Below are 17,727 nucleotides of genomic sequence, written 5' to 3' on the forward strand. Positions count from 1 at the left end.
TGGCTTGGTTTACTTGGCAGGAAGTGTGAATGTGCAAAATCATAAATCCCCCAGTGAACATCTAGTGCTGGCCACACTTTGCCAAAGGGTGAGATTATCTAGAGCACAAAGGATGTTCTGTTTCAAGCTCAGAGCACAGACTGCTTGCTGGACTTTAGCTCTGGGGAACAGGATGTCTCCAAATATCTTGACACCAACTAAGATCCACATAGTCAAAGCCATGGTTTTTCCAGTAGCAATATATAGCTGTGAAAGTTGAACTGCATGAAAAGCTGAGCACTGCCGAATTTCACAGAAGCTTTCAAATTGTGGTGCTGAAGAAGTCTTTTGACAGTTCCTTGGGCAGCAAGAAGATCAAATCCAGATTATTCATCGGAAGGATAATTACTGAAACTGAAGCTTAAAGTTTTGGCCACATAATGTAAAAACAGGATTCTTTGGAAAAGACCCTCATGTTGGGAAAGATTGAAGGCAAAAGGAAAAGGTGGATGGCAGAGGATAAGATAGGTAGATAGTGTTGTGGAGCTTGGATAGGAGATAGTGGAGAATTAAAAGACCTGGCCTGTTATGGTCCATGAGGTCACAGAGAGTTACATAGGACTGAATGACTGAAACAACAACTACTTTAAACTCCACAGAACAAGATACTCCCAGGGCTGGGTACCCCTTGGAGTCCCATCTCTTATCCCCCAGCCCTTTCCTGGCTACTTTTGTATGTTGTTTTTCCAATCAGACCATTAGTGCCTTGAGGGAAAATAATTGTCTTTCTTTTTATCTATTTTATTTTGTGCTTACTATGGTATCTGATATACTATATCTTAATATTGATATGGTATTGATATACCATAGCTTAATATTAAACTATATTGGATACTATTAGATATTCTTTTTATTTCTTTTTAGAATGGTGGATTTCTAAGTCTCACTGGGGTGTTTGGGAGTTGGGTTGAACAAGATCAGGATTCCTCTATCTGAAATACCCTGTCTTCCTACAACTCCTGTATAAAAAAATGTAAATCCATTTGGATTTCATCAAGCAGTTGAAACTTAAAGTATTTGATACAAAGCATTCACCCCACCAAATTCACTTTCTGAAACCTGGGGTTACTGAACACAGACACAGCTGGTGTCTGAAGCTAATTTGAATTCAGATTTTCCTGATTGCTGGCCTGGTGTACTATTCACTGTAACACCTAAGTGAAAGAATGCAAAAAATAGAAGTTTCTTCTCTTCATCTTTTCAGGTTTTTTTCCAGATGTAACCTGAGAATTCCCAGCTTTATTTTAGCCTAATCGTCAAATGGAATAACTAGCCACTAACCTGATTTTATTTGCTAAAAAGGATCAAGCCTTGGGAAGTCTCATACCTACCTAGAAATTAGGCATTTCATTTCACTGAGAATCAGCGCTAAAGAAATACTATGATTTAAACATTTTTTTATTGTAGCTTTTTATTTACAAGACATATATATGAGTAATTTTTCAGCATTGACGCTTGCAAAATGTTCTGTTCCAACTTTTCCCTTCCTTTCCCCCACCCCCTTCCCCAGATGGCAGGTAGAACAATACATGTTAAATATATTAAAGTATATGTTAAACACAATATATGTATACACGTCCATACAGTTATTTTGCTGCACAAGAAAATTCGGACTTAGAAATAAGGTAAAAATAACCTGAGAAGGAAATAAAAAATACAAGCGGACAAAAACAGGAGTGAAAATGCAATATTTGGTTCAAACTCATTTCCCATAATTCTTTCACTGGGTGTAGTTGGTTCTCTTCATTACTGATCAATTGGAACTGATTTGGTTCATCTCATTGCAGAAGATATTCCATCAGAATACATCCTCATACAGTATTGTTGTTGAAGTGTATAATTGATGGGGGCGATAGCCCCTTTAAGATTCCTTGTCTGATTTACAACTTCCTTTGGGACTGACCTTTGACTTACAAGATCTGGTCAAAACCACACTTTTGTTTTCCATGGGGAGAGATCCGTATCTGAGCCGGTTTGGGCTGTACCCAGCCCCCACCAGATCTGAGCTGGCTTGGATTTTCTCAACCCCCAACTATCTGCTCAGGTTTCCCCAAAACAGTTTCTTCCTTATCTGAAAATCCCGCCAAGAATTTGCCCAATGCCCTAGGCTCCTTGAAGCAAATAAAAGAGCCAAGGTGAAATCATCCCTTGGCGGAGAGTTGAAAGATGCCAGCATCATGGACTCTCCATCCCGCTGCTTTGGTGTATTTCTTCCTCTATCTAATACCTTTTACTAACTAGACTTTAAACTTGCTTCCAAACCCTGCAATAAACCTCTTTTTATCAATCTAGGTTTTTAGGCCTGTAAATTCATTTACAGGGGACTCTCACCGCTGCTAGGCCTCATTTAACTTTGTATCCTTGCACCAAATCCAAAAGGGGTTGCAGGGGAGTTCCATTTGACTCCCTGTACCCTAATCCTGCCACTAGACCTCAATTTTAATCCTAATTTTAATGAGGTATAAACTTCATCATTGGGTATATACCTCATCATAATGATTTCCTGGTTCTGCTCATTTCACTCAGCCTCAGTTCCTGTAAGTCTCTCCAGACCTTTCTGAAGTCATCTTTCTGGTCATTTCTTACAGAACAATAATATTCCATAATATTCATATACCACAACTTATTCAGACATTCTCCAGTTGATGGGCATCCATCCCAATTTCCAGTTTCTAGTCACTACAAAAAGGGTTGCCACAAACCTTTCCCTTCTTTAAGATTTCTTTGGGATAAAAACCCAGTAGTAACACTGCTGGATCAAAGGGTATGCACAGTTTGATAACTTTTTATTTTTATTTTTTTATTTTTTAATTATAAAATTTTTTTGACAGTATATATGCATGAGTAATTTTTTTATATAACATTATCCCTTATATTCATTTTTCCAAATTATCCCCTCCCTCCCTCTACTCCCTCCCCTAGATGACAGGCAATCCCATACATTTTACATGTGTTACAATATAACCTAGATACAATATATGTGTGTAAATCCCATTTTCTTGTTGCACATTAAGTATTAGATTCCGAAGGTATAAGTAACCTGGGTAGATAGACAGTAGTGCTAACAATTTACATTCAATTCCCCGTATTCCTTCTCTGGGTGTAGTTGTTTCTGTCCATCATTGATCAACTGGAAGTGAGTTGGATCTTCTTTATGTTGAAGATATCCACTTCCATCAGAATACATCTTCATACAACATTGAAGTGTACAGTGATCTTCTGGTTCTATTCATTTCACTCAGCAAGTTTGATAACTTTTTGAGCATAGTTCCAAATTGCTCTCCAGAATGGTTGGATGCATTCACAATTCCACCAACAATGTATCAGTGTCCCAGTTTTCCCACATCCCCTCCAACATTCAGTGAAATGCTATGTGTTTTATAGTTCTCATAGAGCAAGTGACCTTTTGTCCTGTTGCTGTGGTTGTCCCTGGATAACAGTACCATCCTGTTAGTTTAAGAAGTGTTTTTAGTGTTGATTTACCCAAATAAAATTAACTTTGAACCTCCACCTTCCAAAATCCCGCCATCTTCCCCACATTTTATATATTTCATTCATGCCCAAGCATGTAATCTCAGTAGAATAGACTCATTCTCCCTTTCATTCCCCTTAAGGAAATAGACAGTCATGCTTGGATATTGTATTCAGTATTTAACTTTTTTCTATAGAATTAAGAAAAGAAATAAATAATACATAACAGAATACCTACAGCATAGCTATGAATCCATAGTTATGAACTCTACCAATAGGGTAAATACAGACAGCTGTCTCATAGATCAGAGGACTGAACAACACAATCTGAGGTCTGCTAGAGTTCTGTAAGTAGATGCAAAACTCATGGGTGATTCTGTGTATGCAGATCCAACTGGCCTACAATCAGAGAACAGTGCAAGTCCTAAGCTTGGGATCACGAGCTTTAGGTCTGGGACCCATAAATAGGTCATGGTGTGAATTTTGGACAAAATGAATATCCTCTTAGGGCCATTTCCTAAGTAGAGGGTGGAGAGGTTAGACAGCAAGGTCTCTTCTAGTTCTACTCTGTACTAAGCATAGTGAAATATGTTGATAAAAGAAACTGAATGTCTTACGAAAAGGAATCAGGAATGATTCCCATAGAGATTAGTTGTTGAAGGACATGAATAAGTGGTTTTCAAAAGAAGAAATGAAAGCTATCAACAACCATATGAAAAAAATGCTCCACATCACTAATAATAAGAAATGTAAATTAAAACCACATTTAAGTTTTACATCACACCCCTTGGATTGGAAAAGATGACAAAAGAACAAATATGGGAGAATAAGTACTCAAGAGAATTATTGATAGGGCTGTGAATTAATTCAAGCATTCTGGAAAACAATTTGGAACTATATCCAAGGAGTCACTAAATTTTGAATGTCCTATGACCTATAAAAACCATGATTGGAAAAATAACCCAAAGGGTTCAGAAATAGGGGAATTAGGGATCAATGTGTATATTTGTAGCAGGTTTTTTTTTATTATAGAAAGAAACTGGAAACAATACGTGTGTCTAGAAATTAGGGAATGACTAAACAAATTATGAATGTAATCAAATTTTTTGTTTGTTTTTGCCATAAGACATTAAAAATATGAATGGAAAGGGCTTATCCTGTACATGCCCAAATAGCCTAATGTGGAAGCACATTTTACTACCACATGAATGGGGATAGTCTCCTTTAATTGGTTTTATAGCTAGAACAGACTGTATTTTAAAACTGGTCAGAATAGGACAGACAGGTTTTATCTTTATTCCAAACTTTGCAAAGTGTACTTTACAACAAGTTTTCCAGAGGGTGATGATCAGAATTCATCCCTAATGAAGGCATTATGAATAGAAACAATGAGAGAAGGATTTCCTTCTCCTTCTCTTTGCCTGGGATCTTTTCTTCAGTCAACCTAAGGGACCTTAGAACATAGAATGTCAGAGCTGGGTGGAATTCTGATTGCAGCTCTACTTGCCCCCTGTATCTCTTATTTGCTTTCCAACAAGATCCAACTAGGACCAATTTCCTGGGACAAAGACTAAGGAAATACAACTATTTCTTTGTCAGCCGAGTTTGGTTGCTGCTGTCTTTCCTGTATTGTATGTCTTTTTAATGTTTATTAGGTACTTGCTACTTGGGGAAGTTAGATGGTGGAGTGGATAGAGTAATAGTGCTCAAGTTAGGAACTCTCATCTTCCCGAGTTCAAATCTAGCCCCATACAACTTATTAGTTGTATGATCCTGGCAAGTCATTTAACCCTACTTAATTTACTTTCCTTAATCTGCAAAATGAGGTGGAAAAGGAAGTGGCAGATCACTAATGTGCTGATATTGATTTCTGAAAAGAAAGACCCTAATGGGGTCATGAAGAGTTGGACAAGACCAAAAACATTGAATAACAACAATTGGGGTCAGATGTGAGCAGGTGGAGAATGAATACTTTTAGGAGAGAAATAATCAACTTCAGATATTCTTAGGGCATGTCTGGATTGGAAACAAACATGAATTATGTACTTTATTTTCATGTGGACCTCTGAAAGTTGAATTTTATCTGTTCAGAAGAGAAATGTGTATGGCCTATACAAGTTCTTTAGTATGTTCTAAGGTCCCTCACAGCTCTGACATTCTATGTTCTAAGGTCTCTCCCAGCTTTGATTATAGTTTTGTTGAGGTTATGTAAAAAACAAAGCTTTTTAAACTGTGGGTGGCAACCATAACTGAGTGTGGGGGTCATGGAATTATAATTTATTCTCAGTAAATGTTTGACTTGCATGCCTATTTTCTATACCCACATACCTGAGGGGTCTCAAGTGAAAAAATTTAAGAAGCTCTGCTGAGAAAGCTCGGTCTTAAAGCATCATAAACATAAGCATAAACATATGAGTCTGATCCTAGGGGGAGAGGGGGCTGAAATTGGAGCCAAGAAGGGGACTAGCAGGGTTGTTACCCTGGGTTTCATGAATTTTTTTTATTTGATTACTGTGTTTTAATAAGATTTCTTTCCTGTGTAATCCTTTGTTTCTTATTTTATGTATTGAATAACATTGTTCTGAGAAGGAATCCTTAGGACACAAGAAGGGTTTAGAACCTCTTCCTGGAGAGCAGACAATGAGAGATACAGCTTGTGCATCTCTCTCTCTCTCTTTTTTAAATAATAGCTTTTTTTTAAACTTTTCAAAATATATGCAGTTTTCAACATTCATCTTTTCAAAACCTTGTGTTCCATATTTTTCTCCTCACTTCCCATGTTCCTCTTTCCCTAGACAGCAAGCAATCCAGTATAGGCTAAACATATGCAGTTCTTCTAAATGTATTTCCACATTTATCATACTGGCATGCATATCTCTGTATTACTCTCTAGGGGAACCCTCTGCCCCAGAAACAGCAATAGTGGTCAGGGTTAGTACTGATTGGCTGCAGTAGAGCAGCAAGCATTCCTGGACTAAGTCTTGAAAGGAAGCAGGATAAACCAGAAAATATTGAAGAGAATCTGGGTTCAAATTCTAGCTTTGCCACTTACTACTTAGGTGACCCTAGATGTCAGTCATTCAATTTTCCCAATCTCTTCTAGCCTAAAATCTATGATACTATGACTGGGAGCCTAGAAGAGGGAATTTCTAATCTGCCCCTGTGGTAGAGCTGTGGGTTCTGCCAGAAGATCTGAATTTCCTGGCCAGGTCAGGAAGGGGAACCCAAAGTCTCTACTGATAATATCTAAGCTGTTCAGGGCAGCTAGAGAGGACTGGGATAGTCAGGAGAAGAGACAGAAGACCTCAATAGAAGTCAGCATAGTATCCAAGACAGATAGAAGAGTAATTAGAGAGCTGCTGCCCAGGGGTAGGGGAAGATAATCTCTCCAGATAATGATGAAAACTTTCAATTCCACTGGGGAAGTGTCTTTTTTTTTTTTTTTTTTTTTTAAATTGGATACCAAAGTTTATTTATTTATTTATTTATTATTATTATTTTTATAATTATAACTTTTTTTTTTTGACAGTACATATGCATGGGTAATTTTTTACAACATTATCCCTTGCACTTACTTCTGTTCAGATTTTTTTCCCTTCCTCCCCCAACCCCCTCCCCCAGATGGCAGGCAGTCTTATACATGTTAAATATATTACAATATATTCTAGATACAATATATGTGTGTAGAACCAAATTTCTTGTTGCACAGGAAGAATTGGATTCAGAAGGTAAAAATAACAGTTTATACTCATTTCCCAGTGTTCCTTTTCTGGATGTAGCTGATTCTGTCCATCATTGATCAATTGGAATTGGATTAGCTCTTCTCTATGTTGAAGATATCCACTTCCATCAGAATACATCTTCATACAGTATCATTGTTGAAGTGTATAATGATCTTCTGGTTCTGCTCGTTTCACTCAGCATCAGTTAATGTAAGTCTCTCCAAGCCTCTCTGTATTTCTCCTGTTGGTCATTTCTTACAGAACAATAATATTCCATAACGTTCATATACCATAATTTACCCAACCATTCTCCAATTGATGGACATCCATTCATCTTCCAGCTTCTAGCCTCTATGAAAAGGGCTGCCACAAACATTTTGGCACATATATGTCTCTTTCCGCTCTTTAGTATTTCCTTGGGATATAAGCCCAGTAGTAGTATGGCTGGGTTAAAGGGTATGCACATTTTGATAACTTTTTGGGCATAATTCCAGATTGCTCTCCAGAATGGTTGGATTCTTTCACAACTCCACCAACAATGCATCAGTGTCCCAGTTTTCCCACAGCCCCTCCAACATTCATCATTATTTGTTCCTGTCATCTTAGCCAATCTGACAGGTGTGTAGTGGTATCTCAGAGTTGTCTTAATTTGCATTTCTCTGATCAGTAGTGATTTGGAACACTCTTTCACATGAGTGGAAATAGTTTTAATTTCATCATCTGAAAATTGTCTGTTCATATCCTTTGACCATTTATCAATTGGAGAATGGCTTGATTTCTTATAAATTAAAGTCAATTCTCTGTATATTTTGGAGATGAGGCCTTTATCAGAACCTTTAACTGTAAAAATGTTTTCCCAATTTGTTACTTCCCTTCTAATCTTGTTTGCATTAGTTTTGTTTGTGCAGAAACTTTTTAATTTGGTGTAGTCAAAATTTTCTATTTTGTGATCAATAATGGTCTCTAGTTCTCCCTTGGACACAAACTCCTTCCTCCTCCACAAGTCTGAGAGGTAAACCATCCCCTGTTCCTCCAATTTATTTATGATTTCGTTCTTTATGCCTAAATCTTGGACCCATTTTGATCTAATCTTAGTATGTGGTGTTAAATGTGGGTCTATGCCTAGTTTCTGCCATACTAATTTCCAGTTTTCCCAGCAGTTTTTGTCAAATAATGAATTCTTATCCCCAAATTTGGGATCTTTGGGTTTGACAAACACTAGATTGCTATTTTTATTCACTATCTTGCCCTGTGAACCTAACCTATGCCACTGATCAACTAGTCTATTTCTTAGCCAATACCAAATGGTTTTGGTGACTGTTGCTTTATAATACAGTTCTAGATCAGGTATAGCTAGACCACCTTCACTTAATTTTTTTTTCATTACTTCCCTTGAAATTCTCGACCTTTTGTTGTTCCATATGAATTCTGTTATTTTTTCTAGGTTATTAAAATAGTTTCTTGGAAGTCTGATTGGTATTGCACTAAATAAATAGATTAGTTTAGGGAGTATTGTCATCTTAATTATATTCGCTTGGCCTATCCAAGAGCACTGAATGTCTTTCCAATTATTTAAATCTGACTTTATTTTTGTGGCAAGTGTTTTGTAATTTTGCTCATATAATTCCTGACTCTCCTTTGGTAGATATATTCCCAAATATTTTATACTATTGACCGTTATTTTGAATGGAATTTCTCTTTGTATCTCTTGCTGTTGGATTGTGTTGGTAATGTATAAAAATGCTGAGGATTTATGTGGATTTATTTTGTATCCTGCAACTTTGCTAAAATTCTGAATTATTTCTAATAGCTTTTTAGCAGAGTCTTTGGGGTTCTCTAAGTATACCATCATGTCATCTGCGAAAAGTGATAATTTGATTTCCTCATTTCCTACTCTGGAGTGTGTCTTGAAACAGAAACTGGGAGAAGCTGTAGAGAAGGAAGAGGAGGAGTCAGCTCTAGCACCTATCCCAGAGAGGAGATTTCTTTCCACTTCCAAGTCTCCAAGACATCCACAGGCTACCCTCCTCCAAGGAGACCCTCTCTTCTTGCCATGGGACCACTTAACATGGCATGTGGAGAATGGCTCTTCAGCCACTCAGTTTTAAAGATCATTTGGCCAACTCCTTAGATAATGGGACCAACTTCACAGATACTTTGGTGGCAGAACTGGTTAGACTGAACCAGTAGTTCTGGTGCCTGCCCATTTGTTCCGGGTTGAGATTCTCAAAAATGGGCTGGCAAGTTTAGGGGAAGGGTAGGGCAAGAAAGTAAGAAGAAAAATTCAGAATAAAAAGTTTTGCAAGGGTGAATATTGAAAATTATCTATGTATATCTTTTGAAAATAAAAACTTTAATAATTTAAAAAGAAAATACTAATAAAACCCAAAAAAGATGGTTCATATTGCCAGACCATTTCTTTTTGCATTAAAGTTTTCTATTTTTAAAACATATGCATAGATAATTTTCAACATTCACCCTTATAAAACCTTGTGTTCCAAGTTTTTTTCCCTTCCCTTCCTCCAACACCTTCCCTTAGATGGCAAGTAATCCAATGTATGTTAAACGTGTAATTCTTCTATACAAATTTAATATGGACCATCTTGATGAAGATCCACCACCATTCTGTCACCCTCTTGCTCATCTTGAACCTTGATGGTGGCCAGTTTCCCTGCCCTGTTCACCTTGTCTTTCCTCATCCATTCAGTAGCTGAAACATCTGCAAGTTTTTCATCTATGTCATCTATTTCACCATGTATACAAACATCAACATTTTATTTTAATATTGCATAATTTTTCCAATAACCTGTAAGTATGGCTTTCAACATTCATTTTTGTAATATTTTGAGTTCCAATTCTCTCTCTCTCTCTACCTCCACCCTTTCCCAAGAGATCAAGCAATATGATATAGGTTACATGTGTAGATTCATTTTTAACATATTTCCATATGTGTCATGTTGGGAAAGAGAAATCAGAACAAAAAATAAAAACCACAAGAAAGAAAAAAAACCATGAAAATAGTATGCTTTGAATCATACTCAGTCTCCATGGTTTTCTGTCTGGATGCAAATGGCATATTACAAATTTTGGAATTGTCTTGGATTGTGGAATTGCTGAGAAGAGCTAAGTCTGACAAAGTTAATCAACATACAACCTTGCCATTGCTATGTACAGTATTTCCATAGTTCTGCTTGCTTTACTCAGCAGCAGTTCATATAAATCTTTCCAGGCTTTTCTGAAATAAGCTTGTTCATCATTTCTTATAGAAACATGAAACGTTAATGCTGGAAAGAACCTCAAAGGTTACCTAGTTTTTTACTTTACAGATGGAGAAGCTGAGGCCCAGAGAAGGAAAGTGATTGCCCAGAGTCCCATAGGTGGCAAGTAAGAGATCCATCATTGCTCCTTAATCCTCCTCAGTACCTCTTTCCATTAACTTTAACTAGCTTTCCATTAACTAACTTTCCATTATCAAGTAAAGGGGAGGAAATAAATTTGATTCAATTTTGAGACTGTGATTGGGGAATATGAAGTGCAAAGTGGCTGAGTGTTTGTCCTGGCTCACAAGAGTACTTAGGGCCTCCTGTACCCCTTCTAACTGCAAAGTCTAGGGCTCCTTTGGTCAATAGCATAGCTGCCTCCTGTCCAGTATGACATTTGACCTTTTATTCTGGACTCTCTTTCCTGCTTGAGATCTTTTTGGTGGCTAGGAGTAGAGAAGATACCTCTTTGGTGCCCTCTGCCATCCATCAGGGGAACTTGCAGAAATAGTTGTCAGATGGGGAAAACTGCTGAAGCAGAGCCAGACTGCCTTTGTTAGGAGCATAAATGTGTAGCCAGAAGGAGCTTTAGAGTTAGGAGATGGAGCATTTTGTGCAATGAACAGCAAAGAGTCCATGGTCACTAAAAATAGATTTCACAAAGGGGAGAAAGATATAAGAAAACAGGAAAGGGATGATGGAGACTTTTAAAAGTCAAAAAGGAGGATTTTATATTTGATCCCAGAGTAATAGGAAGCTATTGAAGTTTATGGAAGAAGGGACATGTTGCTCATACCTGCATTTTAGGAAGAACTCTTTGCTACCAAAGGGAGTGAGGAGACCAGCCTCCATGCTATGGCAGAATGAGAGGATGAGGACCTCCTCCTGCACCAACATGGTGACAAAGTCAGAGGAGTGAAGTGGATAAAGACAAAATTTGAAGGCAGAATTGATAGGACTTGGGAGCAGAGTAGATATGAGGCATGGGGCTGAGGATGAGACTGAAGTTGCAAATCTGGGTGATTGGGAAGATGGTAGGGTCCTCAGCAGTAATAGGGAAATTAGGAAGAGGAAAAGGATTGGCAGAAAGGAATGACATCAATTTTGGATGTGTTCATTTAAGATGTCTAAGTACAACAGCTCTGCTTGGTAGATGTATTTTTTATTTTTTGCTGAGGCAATTGGGATTAAGTGACTTGCCCAGGGTCACTCAGCTAGACAGTGTTAAGTGTCTGAGGCCACATTTGAATTCAGGTCCTCCTGACTTCAAGGCTGGTGCTTTATACACTGCGCCACCTAAAAGCCCCAGTATATCCATTTTTGAGGAAACTGTGTCAAACGGATGGATACTAAGTTACTCATGCAGCTAGTAAGTGTCTGAGGCTGGGTTTCAGTTCTCCCTGATCCCAAGCCCAGAGCTCTGTCCCCGGATTCATTCAGTAAAAGAGACTGAATGAACATCATTACAGGGCAGGAGAACTCAACCCAGAGGCAAATTTTTCCTTGCTCAAAACCACTACAAAGACTCCAAGGGACAGATTCAACTCACAGAACTTGAACATCCATGGCAGGGCTGCAAGCCTGCTACAGACACACACGTCTATAATGATCCTGATGGTAGCCCAGGTATAGGAACTGAGAGAACAACCAATGGCAGGAGAACTAGACCTGTTACAGGTAGGCAACAATACTCGAGACTGACCGTGTGAAATGTACCATGTAATACCTTATCTTTACTGCGTGGGTGAGTGCCCATGTGGGCCGCTAGGGGGAGCCATAATGCACAGAGTGCTGGGCTTAGAGTTTGGAAGCCTCCTCTCCTGGCGTTCAAATCTGGCTTCAGACACTTAGCAGTTGTGTGACTTTAGGCAAGTCACAAATCCTGTTTGCCTCAGTTTTCTCATCTGTAAAATGAATTGAGGAAGAAAATAGCAAACCATTCCAGTATCTTTGCCAAGAAAACCCCAAGTCAGAAAGGACTAAAAAACCAATTGAACAACTATCTTTATTTCTTACTTCCCTGTTATGTTCATTTGACTCTTTTGTGTCATGTTCATGCTATAGCAATGTCTATTTATTTGTCTTATGTGTTTGCTCATGTTTATAATTAAGTTGTATCTTATGTACGTCCTATTGATAGAATTATCAATGTAGCTAGGGAGTTTTGCTTGGTAATCCATGTTTATTGATGGCTGGGGACTAGATGAGCATGTGTTATCTAACCTGTGGGCAGTTAGGTGCACTCTCAGGGTACCATCATCCCCTGTGACACTCTACATACTGCCATAGTCTACTGCATGTAGACCTTTTGTTTTATTTCCATTTCAATGATACCCAAGGTGAATTACCTCCAATACCAGGACAGTCATCCCTGTTGTATTATAGATGATACTTGTGTTTTAAACTGTATCTTTACAGGTTTTGAATTTGCATCCTTTGATCTTTGCAAAGGACCTCACAGAGCTTCAGTCCAAGGAAAGAATGTCATCTGAGCCCCAAAGTTTGCTTTGGGCTGCTAGCTTCAAAAGAAAGTTGGAGGAAAAGATGGCCAAGGTCAGCCCTACTGAAGATTACTGAACAAAAATACTCTTGGAAGTTGTGGAAAGAGCAGACAGTCCCCATCATGTCCCTATGCCCAACTTACTACACTGGAGATCTAGGAAACTTTTCTGTGGGTGAGATCTGGGACTATTTCTCTTGGCTGAGCTGAGTTACCTCAGACCCAGTAAAAGAACTCCTTCATCCTTCATTGCACCGTCTGCTTTATATTCTCCTGTGCATACTTTCTCTGATTCCTGTATTGTATTGATTTGAGTAAATGAGTTTCTTTGTTATGTCTGCTCATTGTGGACCTGGTATTGATGGGAAGGGAGTTAAGCTTTGGATATAAAACTGGGATCCTGCTGCTTCTCCCATTAAGAATCAGGGATCAGAAAATATCTTGATCCTGAAAATCACATCTCATAGATGAATAATATTCAAGAAATAGAGAGCTACAGTTCTAACCCAGTACCTTTTCTCTTTAAGGATAACAGTGACCAAGCTTCTGGCCCCAAGCACCTGCTTCCTCTCCTGGAAGAAAATGGACTCTGTTACAGAAGGTGGTGGGGGATGGGAAAGAAGCCAGAGATAGATGTTTATTCTTCCCTCCCTACCATATATGGCGGACAGTCTTTGATATAAATATGGGGAGAGAGAACATTTTAGGCAAAGGGGACAACCACTGAAAATGTTCTGAGTTAGGAGATGGAATGTCTCATTAGATGAATATACAAGGTTCTCTAAGTAGTGATCATCACATATTAAAGGCTTAGAGGCCCCTTTGATAACCACTGCTGAATATTATGGTGGTTGGGACTCAAGCTGGGCTCCCATTGGTTGGTTTTCCTTAGACTGTGGTGTTTGTGGGCACCTTTTGCTTTTCTCTCAGGAGTGGAGTGGAAAGGTGTTCTGCTCTGGCAGGGGATAGAGGGTATACTTCTTTCTCTGTCTCTGTCTTTCTCTCTTGTCTCTCTGTCTGTCTGTTTTTCTCTATGTTTCTCTCTCTATCTCTTCTTTCTCCCCTCCTGTCCCTTCTCTCTCTCCATCTCTCTTTCTCTGTCTCTCTCTTTCTCTCTCTTCCTTTGCCTCTTGAGTTTCCTTACTTTCTTCAAGTCCCAATTAAAACCTTTTCTTCTATAGAAAGTCTTTCTCAATTCTGCTTTAATTCTTGTGCCTTTCTTCTGTTGATTATTCCTTATCTATCTTTTATATATAGCAATAAGGTGGCACAATTGATAGGGCACCATTCTTGGAATCAAGAGGACTTCAAATACAGTCTCAGATATGTAGTAACTGTGTGACCCTGGGCAAATTACTTAACCCTGTTTGCCTCAGTTTCCTAATCTGTAAAATAAACTAGAGAAGTTACTTAAATAACTTTGCCCAGAAAATTTCCAATGGTGTCATGAAGAGTCAGGAACAATTGGAAAAACTAAACAACAATTATTTGAATATTGTCTCCCCCATTAGGTTGTGAACTTCTTGAATACAAGTCCATTGGCCAAGGTTTTTGGATTTTATTCATATCCCTCCCACTTAGTGCAATACTAGACATACAGTAGGTGCTTAATTAATGTTCATTGACTTACTGACTCTGGGGCAGCACATGCCTGTAATTCCTATTTCTAGAGAGGTTGAGACTGATGGGTCAATTGAGTGCCCACTCTCTGACAGTAGCTGGGTGAGCCCAGGACTGAAGAGGGAGTTGAGATTGAGTAGCTCAGGTCAGAAATGGAGCTAATCAAAACTCCCAAGAACATCTGTGGCGGTTTTCACAGATCATTGATCTTCTAGTCTATGTGAGATGGAGTCCTTATCTCCAAAAAATAAAAATGCTCAAGGAAAATTTGAGGAGAAAAAAAATACTGTCTGGAGTGGGAGAGATGGGGATTTTAGGATACTTTACAGACAAGGTGACATTTAAGTTGAGCCTAGAAGAAAGATGATGATTTTTAGAGGTAGACCTTAAGGTAGAATTAATTGTTCTAAAAATGAGGGGTGACTTATGGGAATGCATAGGACAATGGGGTGTCATGTTAAATTTGGAGAGCAGCTAATAGACTGATTTGGTTAATACAGAGAGTGTATGAATAATAGAAAAGAAAATATGCTGAAGAGGCAGCCTGCAGCCAAAATGGGGGATTAAGGACTGAATTTCTTATCCTAAAAGCAATGAAGTTTTTTAAGGGGAGGTTGATTTTTTATGCTTAAAAACATTTTAAAAATGTTTTAAACATTTTTCTGGTTATACATATACATTAACTTTTTAAATACATATTTATTTGTGAATCAAGTTGCAAGAGAAAAATCCAAACAAAAGGGAAAAAGCCATAGGAGAGGAAAAAAAAGAGAAAAAAGCAATGAACATAGCATGTATTGATTTATATTCAATCTCCATGGTTCTCTTTCTGGATGCAGATGGTGCTTTTTATCCAAAGTTCTTTGAGATCGCTTTGGATTATTGAATCACTGACAACAACCAAGCTTTTCATAGTTGATTATCATACAATCTTGCTGTTACTATATATAATATGTTTCTGGTTCTGCTTGTTTCACTTAGCATCAAATCTTTCCAGGCCTTTCTAAAATCAGCTTCTTCATCATTTTTAATGGAACAATAATATTCCATTACCTTCATATACTATAACTTATCCAACCATTCTCCAATTGATAGGCATCTATTAATTTTCCAATTCTTTGCCACCACAAAACGAGCTGCTACAAACATTTTTGCACATGTGGGTCCTTTCCCCTACTTTATAATTTCCTTGGGATACAGACCCAGTATTGGCACTGCTGAGTCAAAGGGTAGGCAGTTTTATAGCCCTTGGGGCATAATTCCAAATTATTTCCCAGAATGGTTGGATCATGTCACAATTCCACCAACAATGCATTAGTGTCCCAGTTTTCCCACATCTCCTCCAAAATTTATTATTATCTTTTCCTGTCATCTTGGCCAATCTGAAGGTGTGAGGTGGCACCTCAGCATTGTTTTGATTTACATTTCTCTAATCAAGTGATTTAGGGGCAGTTAGGTGGCACAGTGGATAGAGCACCAGCCCTGAATTCAGGAGGACCCGAGTTCAAATCTGGTCTCAGACATGTAACACTTTCTAGCTGTGTGACCTTGGGCAAGTCACTTAACCCCAGCCTAAGGAGGGGGAAGAGTGATTTAGAGCAATTTTTCATATGACTATATATAGATGGCTTTAATTTTATCATCTAAAAATTTTCATATCTTTTGACCACTTTGGGGGTCAAAATTTTGACCAATTGAGGAATGATTTGTATTCTTATAAATTTAATACAGTTCTTTATATATTTTAGAAATAAGACTTTTATTAGAAACACTGTCTGTAAAAAAATGTCTTCTAGCTTTGTACTTCCCTTTTAATCTTGTTTCTTTTGCTTTTGTTTATGCAAAACATTTTAAATTTAATGTAATCAAAGTTGTTCATTTTACATTTCGTAATGTTCTCTAGTTCTTCTTTGGTATAAGGTCTCTAAGGAGAAGTTTTAAAAGTGGATTCTTCAATATCAATCTTAGGAAGTAAATGGGGCAAGTTTTATTATCTCCATTTTACTGATGAGAAAACTGAAGCTCAGGGAGACAAAGGGATTTGATCCAAGTTCAAATTTGGTTCAAAAAGGATAGAGTCAAGATTTGAACAAAAGTGTTCTAACTTCAAACTTGGTCCTCTTTCTCCTGCACCAGGCTTTGGAGAAGGAACCCATAGGGAGGTGATAGCAAAGTGACTCTGGCTTCCCCCAGACCATACTTCAGTGCTCTTGTCAGATGGACCCAAGCTGGGTGTGGGGGCCAGAAAGTCGTCCTTGATCAGGCAACAGGCATTAACTGCCAGGGTACAGGGGAGTGTGGGAATTTAAAGATAATAAAGTGACAGTGGTCAGCCTACTAGGTCAAGAGTCAAATCAGAGAGATGAGAGAGACAGTGGAAATGAAGTTGGTTGGAGAGACAGCTAAGTGGCTTAGTGGATAAAACAGGGTTTACTCGAGTTCAAATCCTACCTCAGACCAAGCTGTGGACCAGGCCTTAACCTCTCTTAACCCTGGTTTCTTCATCTGTAAAAGGAAGGGGTTGAACTAAATGACCTTGAAAATTCCTTCTGGTTCCAAATCTATGATCTTATGTGTGGGTAGCTGGGATGAGTCCAGGACCAAAAACATGGCATTAGATTGAGCCAAGGGGACAGGAAACCCGAGGAAAATTAAATCAAGCTGTGAACAAAACTACCAACTATTGAAGGACAATTTGTCTCTTTCAGAGCATGTTCCATCTTGTTGTGACAGAAAAGTGCTGGGTCCAAATCAGAGTTATTTAGTTCAGATCTTGTGTCTGGAAATCTTCCTGAGCCCCTCCTAATTCCAGTGCCTTCCTTCTGTTAATTATCTCCTTGTTGTTCACTCATTTCAGTCACGGCTGACTTCATAACCCCATTTCGTGTTTTCTTAGCAAAGATACAGGAATGGTTTGTCATTTCCAACTCCAGATTATTTTACAGATGAGGAAACCAAGGGAACAAGGTTAAATGAATTATCTCCTACTTTTCCTGTACATAGCATGTTTTATCTATGTTTGTATGCATGTTGTCTCCCCCATTAGATAAAAGCTTCTTGAGGTCAAGAGATTGTCTTTTGTTTCTTTTTGTATCTGTAGCACTTAGTGCAATGT

The sequence above is a fragment of the Sminthopsis crassicaudata genome, chromosome 2 (genome assembly GCF_048593235.1).
Source record: "Sminthopsis crassicaudata isolate SCR6 chromosome 2, ASM4859323v1, whole genome shotgun sequence".
Taxonomy (NCBI): domain Eukaryota; kingdom Metazoa; phylum Chordata; class Mammalia; order Dasyuromorphia; family Dasyuridae; genus Sminthopsis; species Sminthopsis crassicaudata.